Source organism: Theropithecus gelada, chromosome 10 (assembly GCF_003255815.1).
Source record: "Theropithecus gelada isolate Dixy chromosome 10, Tgel_1.0, whole genome shotgun sequence".
NCBI classification, from domain to species: domain Eukaryota; kingdom Metazoa; phylum Chordata; class Mammalia; order Primates; family Cercopithecidae; genus Theropithecus; species Theropithecus gelada.
In genome coordinates this window covers 42649822-42657997 of record NC_037678.1, presented here as the reverse complement: position 1 = coordinate 42657997, position 8176 = coordinate 42649822, and positions in this window count along the sequence as shown.

The window sequence follows — 8176 nt, the reverse complement described above, 5'->3', positions numbered from 1 at the left end:
TTTTTGGTTACATGAATAAATTATATAGAGATGAATTAGAGATTTTAGTGCACCTGTCATCCGAGTAGTGTACATTGTACCTAATGTGCAGTTTTTTATTGCTAACCTCCCTCCCAACTTTCCCTCTTGAGTCTCTAAAGTCCATATGTCACTCTATATGCCCTTGCATATTCATAGCTTAGCTCCAACTTCTAAGTGAAAACATAAAGATTTGGGTTTACCACTCCTATGTTACTTCAGCTAGAATTATGAGGTCAGGAGTTCCAGACAAGCCTGGCCAACATGGCGAAATCCTGTCTCTACTAAAAATGCAATAATTAGCCAGGCATGGTAGCATGTGCCTGTAATCCCAGCTACCCAGGAGGCTGAGGCAGGAGAATCCGGGAACCCAGGACGCAGAGGCTGCAGTGAGCCAAGATCATGCCACTGCACTCCAGCCTGGGTGACAGAGCAAGATTCTGTCTCAAAAAAAAAAAAAAAATGACTTCCAGCTCCATCCAAGGTTTTGCAAAAGACAATGTTTAGCTCCCTTTAATGGCTGAGTAGTATTACATGGTATATTTTATATATATATGTGTGTGTGTGAGTGTGTGTACATACATATCACTTTTTCTTTATCCACTCAATTGATGGGCACTTTGGTTGATTCCACATCTTTACAATTGTGAATTGTGCTGCTATAAATATACGTGTGCAAGTGTCTTTTTCATATAATGACTTCTTTTTCCTTTCGGTATGTGTTAGTCTGTTCTCATGCTGCTATGAATAAATACCCAAGACTGGGTAATTTATAAAGAAAGGAGGTTTAACTGACTCACAGTTCCACATGGCTGAGGAGGCCTCAGGGACCTTACAATCATGGCGGAAGGCACCTCTTCACAGGGAGGCAGGAGGGAGAATGAGAGCTGAGTGAAGGGGGAAGCCCCTTATAAAACCATCAGATCTCATGAGAACTCACTCACTATCAGGAGAACAGCATGCGAACCACACCCATAATCTAATCACATCCCAAGAGGTCCCTCCCATGACGTGGGGATTATGGGGACTATAATTCAAGATGAGATTTGGGTGGGGGCACAGCCAAACTGTATCAGGGTAGATACCCAGTACTGGGATTGCTGGATCAAATAGTAGATCTACTTTTAGCTCCTTAAGGAATCTCCATATGTTTTCCATACAGGTTGTACTAATTTACATTCCCATCTGCAGTGTACAAGCATTCTTTTTTCCCCACATCCATGCCGATATCTATTGTTTCTTGAGTTTTTAATAATGGCCAGTTTTACAGGAGTAAGGTGGTATCTCACTGTGGTTTTAATTTGCATTTCCCTGATGATTGGTGATCTTCAGCACTTTTTGCACATTTTTGTTGGCCATTTGTATATCTTCTTTTGAGAACTGTCTACTCATGTCCTTTGCCTACTTCTTAATGAGATTATTTAGTTTTTTTCTTGCTGATTTGTTTGCGTTACTGGTAGATTCTACATACTATTCCTTTTGTCAGATGTGTAGTTTGCAAATATTTCCTCCCATTCTGGGGTTGTCTGTTTACTCTGCTGATTATTTTGCCATGCATAAGCTTTTTAGTTCAATTAGGTTCCATTTATTTATCTTTATTTTTGTTGCATTTGCTTTTTGGGTCTCAGTCATGAATTCTTTGCCTAGGCCAACGTCTAGAAGAATTTTTCCAGTGTTGTCTTCTAGAATTTTCATTGTTTCAGGAAACTGGCAAGCCACACGTAGAGGAACGAAACTGGATCCCTATCTGTTACCTTATACAAAAACCAACTCAGGATGGATCAAAGACTTAAAATATAAGCGTTCGGGCTTCTTAGGTCACCTAACCACCTCATTCCATTTTCCTTATATTCAGACTCTTAGATTTTTGAACTCCAGGTGTGGAACATTCACTCTACCTTCCCTTGTCCCCTTCCTTTCACTCACTTGGTCATTTTGTCCAGGATTAGAAGAGCGTTCACCATTTGTCAGCAAGCTTTTCCTCTAAACCTATCTCTTGAGATACTCTGCCTAAATAAAGTAAGGAGAAAGAAAAAGAAGGCTTTGCTTTTCTCGTGTGGTGTTTTCGGTTTTCTAAATGCTGGAATGAAGTGCTTTTTGTTTGTAGAATTTATGTAATATTGAAATAGCTTAACAAGTTTAATTGAAGATGTTCTGATTTTTTAAAGTACATATTTTTACCTTAACAGAACAGTTTTTGATGCAGGAAGATAAAAACAGCTGTTTAAATCTTCCCCTTTTTTTTTCCTTCCCTTCTTTTTCTCCTTTCCTAAAGAAGCATAAACAATTTATGTCAGGGGTGTCTATTCTTTTGACTTCTCTGGGCCATACTGGAAGAATAATTGTCCTGGGCCACACATAAAGTACACTAACACTAACAATAGCTATTGAGCTAAAAAAATGCAAAAAAATTTACAGTGTTTTAAGACATTTTATGAATTTGTGTTGGGCCACTTTTAAAGCTATCCTGGGCCACAGGTTGAACAAGCTTGATTTACAAACATAAATGATAGAAGAAAGAGCCTGTGATTCATACCATTGGTATGATTAGCACTGGAATATACTTGCAAAAAGTGAAAACGCCTTCAATATGTTATATCTGGCAGTGTTTTTGTTTGTTTTTCTAATTGCATATCTGCAACTACATATTAGTTGAAAAAATTGGGGTAAGAGATTAAAATCTCTCCAAGGTAATTTTCTGGCCAGCTCTCAGTGACTGACAACATACTAAAACCTAAGAAACTGCACTCTCAAATCAACCCATGTGATTAGTAATCAGAATTGAAAAACAAAATTCTTAGTCCTTGAAAAAAAAAAAAACCCAGAAACACAAATGATAAATTATTTTATTCGAATGTGAAGTCTAATGAACTTCAGCTCTTAATATATGTGACAAGCTATCGGGGTACAACTAGAGATACACTATCCAGTATTGGGTAAAACTACACTTAAAAATAAGTGTAGTTTTGCTCACTTAAAATAACTGCACTTAAAAATAAGTGTAGTGTAGCTCACTTGATAATAATGAATGCTTCATGAGGGCACCCCTACCTGGCTTGGGCTTCTGCTTGGCCAGTGGTCTGGCTGGTCAGGCCCTATGCCCAGCTGAAAGGAAGGGAACCGAGGTGGACAGCAGGACTGAGGGAAGATGACAAACACACCCAACTCTACCTGCATTTGGCATTTCCCGTATGGGTCAAGTAAACCCCAGAGAAGTAAAGTGCTGGTGGAGTTTTCCTTGATGGAGTCAAATTCACCTTTCTGGTTTTTTCCCAATATGGCATTATAAAATTTTTCAGGCCAGGCGGAGTGGCTTACACCTGTAATCCCAGCACTTTAGGAGGCCGAGACAGGTGGATCACCTGAGGTCAAGAGTTTGAGACCAGCCAAGCCAACACGGTGAAACCCCGTCTCTACTAAAAATACAAAAATTAACAGGGCCTGACAGCACACGCCTGTAATCCCAGCGACTCAGGAGGTTGAGGCAGGAGAATCGCTTGAACCCGGAAGGCAAAGGTTACAGTGAGCCGAGATTACGCCATTGCACTCCAGCCTGGGGGCAGAGTGAGATTCTGTCTCAAAAAAAAAAAAAATCAAGCATACAGGAAAGTGGAAAGAGCTTCACAGCGTCGCATGCCTACTCTCACAACCAGACAGTTGCCACCTAGCTCTGTCTGCTCCATCCGTCCCTCTAGCCACCTAGTAGTCCCAGCTATGGCCTATTCCAGGCATCGGAATCCCTCCAGCTTCTGCCTGCCGTGCTCACCCTCCAGGGCCTCCACTCTGGGTAGCTGTTTTATATTTTATTATTATTATTATTATTTGAGACAGAGTTTTGCTCTTGTTGCCCAGGATGGAGTGCAATGGCTTGATCTCGGCTCACTGCAACCACCACCTCCTGGGTTCAAGCGATTCTCCTACCTCAGCCTCCCACGTAGCTGGCCATGTGTCACCACACCTGGCTAATTTTTTTGTATTTTTAGTAGTGGCAGGGGTTCACCATGTTGGCCAGGCTGGTCTCGAACTCCTGAATTCAGGTGATCCACCTGCCTCGGCCTCCCAAAGTGCTGGGATTACAGGCATGAGCCACCGCGCCCGGCCCTGTTTTATATTTTGTTAATAGCTATCACGTCTACAGCAGAGTTGAAGCTACTTCACCACTACTGGAAGCAGAACTCTTCCCTGATTATTTTAAAAACCCTTCTCAAGAGTGTTCTGAGAAATTAAACTTTTCTTGTGACTATGAAGAAACACGACTTTGAATTCAGAAGTATTTGGCTGGAAAATGATTTTTGTGTTAGTGAACGTAGAAAGGTCTTGACTCAGGGGACATATAAGCATGAGCCATTTTATTCTTCTTTAATCTGAGCCTTCACCCAAACCATTTCAATCCCTCAGTTACAACTGGGGTTCATCATTACCCAGTCACGTCAGTCAGTAAAACCAGTCCAGCTTAAAACTTCAATGTCAGCCTTGATGGAAATCTAATCTCTTCCGTCCGCCCTGGGTGGGCTGGACTCCCGGGTGGGTGTGTTGGCAGGGGAGGCTTGGGCAGCCCCTCCTAACCTTCCAACCCAGCACTGAGATCCTAGGGCATGGTGGTGCTTTGCCATCAGGACACCTCTGCTCCCTCCCTCTTCCAGGCTCTGCCTCCCCCAGCGCTGGTGACAGAAAGACAGACTAAAGGGAGAGCCTAAGGCCTGTCCTCCGTAACAGGCCACTCTCGCAGCCTTTCGCTGCGGCTGGCTCACCTCTGCGGAGGTGGCATCGAATGCCAGCCTTCTCGCCTCCCCAGCCAGGAAAGAAGGCTCAAGCCCAGCGCTTTACTTCTCTGGTGTTTACTTGATCCATATGGAAAATGCCAAACGTAGGCAGAGTCAGGTACATTTGCTATCTTCCCTCAGTCCCACTTGTCCACCTCAGTTCCCTTCCTTTCAGCTGGGCATAAGGCCTGGCCAGCCAGACCACTGTCCATGCAGAAATCCAAGCCGGGTGGAGATGTCCTCATGATGCAATCATCATTATTAAAAAAAGAACAGTGAGAACTGGAGGTGGCTGGAGGCACCCCTCGAAAAGATAAGAAGGTTGACCCTGGGTAGGTAATTGTAGCTCACACCTCCCTTGCAATCATAAGTAACTTTTATCTCATGAGCAATCTCAATTCTTCACTTGTTAGCTTACAGGGAGCTAGGAGCTGCCACCATGTGGCTATAAAATATTACTGTACTTCCAAGTACACAGAAAGGAGCGCTAGACTATTGTCACTATGATCACATGCTCAGAATAGAAAGGGAACGGGGACATCTTCTAGCTCAGGCTCACCCAAGATGTGTGGCAGGTGATGCCCAGAATGGGGACATCTTCTAGTTCAGACTCACCCAAGATGTGTGGCAGGTGATGCCCAGAATCACCAGCTGAGTTCCAGGCCCCATGGCCTACCCAAGAAGGGTTACCGTGTGGGGAACTGGCATTCTGCTCAGTTATTTTAAATGCTTGAGAATGTTGAAAACTTGGTTGTTTCTAATATATTACCAATTGCTATGGTGGCTTTTTTTTGTTTTTTGTTTTTTGTTTTGAGATGGAGTTTCACTCTTGTTGCCTAGGCTGGAGTGCAGTGATGTGATCTTGGCTCACTGCAACTTCCGCCTCTCGGGTTCAAGGGATTCCCCTGCCTCAGACTCCCGAGTAGCTGGGATTACAAGTGCCTATCACCACGCCCGGCTAATTTTAAAATACCAATTATTTTTAAAGTTAAAATGAATGTGAAAGTGGAATCCTTCACTGTTGTCCCCCAGCTCCTTCCAGACTAGACCTTTGTGAGGCTAACGCCTTTCTAGCAAGAATGTTTCAGTCCCCAGAGCTATTCTAGCAGCAGGGGGTGCTCAACTGATGTGGTTTTTTCCCAAATATTTAACATGGTTTAGCTAACCTGACTTATATATTCTAAATTGGTGCTTCTGACTTAATCAGTTTTTTAAAAATAAGCTATCCTTATAGAAATATCCACTTTGAAAATAGGCACAAGGTATTCAGTTTCTCTTTATGTATAGGAAATATCTATAGACTTTAAAGTTGTATTTATTACTCTTTTCAATAATAAGCTATTAATTTCAATGAAAATAAGCTATTCAAATTAAAATATTCAGCAGCATCTCAGAGATATGAATGTTCAGTTAAGCGAAGAAAGTTTTTTTTAATTGGGAGATTTTTATATTTTATTTTTGATTTTTTTTTATTTTTTAATTTTTAATTTTATTTTTCCATCAGTTATTGGGGTACAGGTGGCATTTGGTTACATGAGTAAGTTCTTTAGTGGTGATTTGTGAGATTTTGGTGCACCCATCACCCAAGCAGTATACCCTGCACCATGTTTGTTGTCTTTTATCGCTCATCCTCCTCCCATTCTTCCCCCCAAGTCCCCAAAGTCCATTGTATTATTCTTACGCCTTTGTGTCCTCATAGCTTAGCTCCCACAAATCAGTGAGAATATATGATGTTTGGTTTTCCATTCCTGAGTTACTTCATTTAGAATAATAGTCTCCAATCTCATCCAGGTCACTGCAAATGCTGTTAATTCATTCCTTTTTATGGCTGAGTAGTATTCCATCATATATATATGTATATACACATTTTCTTTATCCACTAGTTGATTGATGGGCATTTGGGTTGGTTCCACAATTTTGCAATTGTGAATTTTGCTGCTATAAACGTGTGTGTGCAAGTATCTTTTTTGAATAATGACTTCTTTTCCTCTGGAAAGATACCCAGTAGTAGGATTGCTGGATCAAATGGTAGATCTACTTTTAGTTCTTTAAGGAATCTCCACACTGTTTTCCATAGCAGCTGTACTAGTTTACATTCCCACCAGCAGTGTAGAAGCGTTCCCTAATTGTCATATCCACACCAACAACTGCTGTTTTTTTAATTATGGTCATTCTTGCAGGAGTACGGTGGTATCGCATTGTGGTTTTGATTTGCATTTCGCTGATCATTAGTGATGGTGAGCATTTTTTCATATGTTTCTTGGCCATTTGTGTATCTTCTTTTGAGAATTGTCTATGCATGTCTTTAGCCCACTTTTTGATGGGACTGTTTTTTTCTTACTGATTTATTTGAGTTCATTGTAGATTCTGGATATTCATCCTTTATCAGATGTATAGATTGTGAAGATTTTCTCTTTTTTTTTTTTTTTTTTTTTTGAGACAGAGTCTCGCACCGTCGCCCAGACTGGAGTGCAGTGGCGCGATCTCGGCTCACTGCAAGCTCCGCCTCCTGGGTTCACGCCATTCTCCTGCCTCAGCCTCCCGAGTAGCTGGGACTACAGGCACCTGCCACCACGCCCGGCTAATTTTTTTGTATTTTTAGTAGAGATGGGGTTTCACCTTGTTAGCCAGGATGGTCTTGATCTCCTAACCTTGTGATCCGTCCGCCTCGGCCTCCCAAAGTGCTGGGATTACAGGCGTGAGCCACTGCACCCCGCCTTGTGAAGATTTTCTCCTGCTCTGTGGATTGTCTGTTTACTCTGCTGACTATTCCTTTTGCAGTGCAAAAGCTCTTTAGTTTAATTAGGTCCCGGCTATTTATCTTTGTTTTTATTGCATTTGTTTTTTGGTTCTTAGTCATGAAATCCTTGCCTAAGCCAATATCTAGAATAAGCAAAGAAAGTTTACCTTTTATTTTATCTGTTTACTACTTTAAACAAGGTAATGTGATAAAAAGGTCTCGTTTTTTTTTTTTGTTTTTTTTTTTTTGTTTTTTTTTGTTTTTTGAGACGGAGTCTCACTCTGTCGCCCAGGCTGGAGTGCAGTGGCCGGATCTCAGCTCACTGCAAGCTCCGCCTCCTGGGTTCACGCCATTCTCCTGCCTCAGCCTCCCCAGTAGCTGGGACTACAGGCGCCCGCCACCTCGCCCGGCTAATTTTTTGTATTTTTTAGTAGAAACGGGGTTTCACCGTGTTAGCCAGCATGGTCTCGATCTCCTGACCTCATGATCCGCCCGTCTCGGCCTCCCAAAGTGCTGGGATTACAGGCTTGAGCCACCGCGCCCGGCCAAAAGGTCATGTTAAGGTAATCAGGGTTAATGTATCACAGATTGTGTTTTAAAACTTGCTTATTGCAACCTTAAGTATTGGTATAATAGAATCTCAAATTGTCTTTTT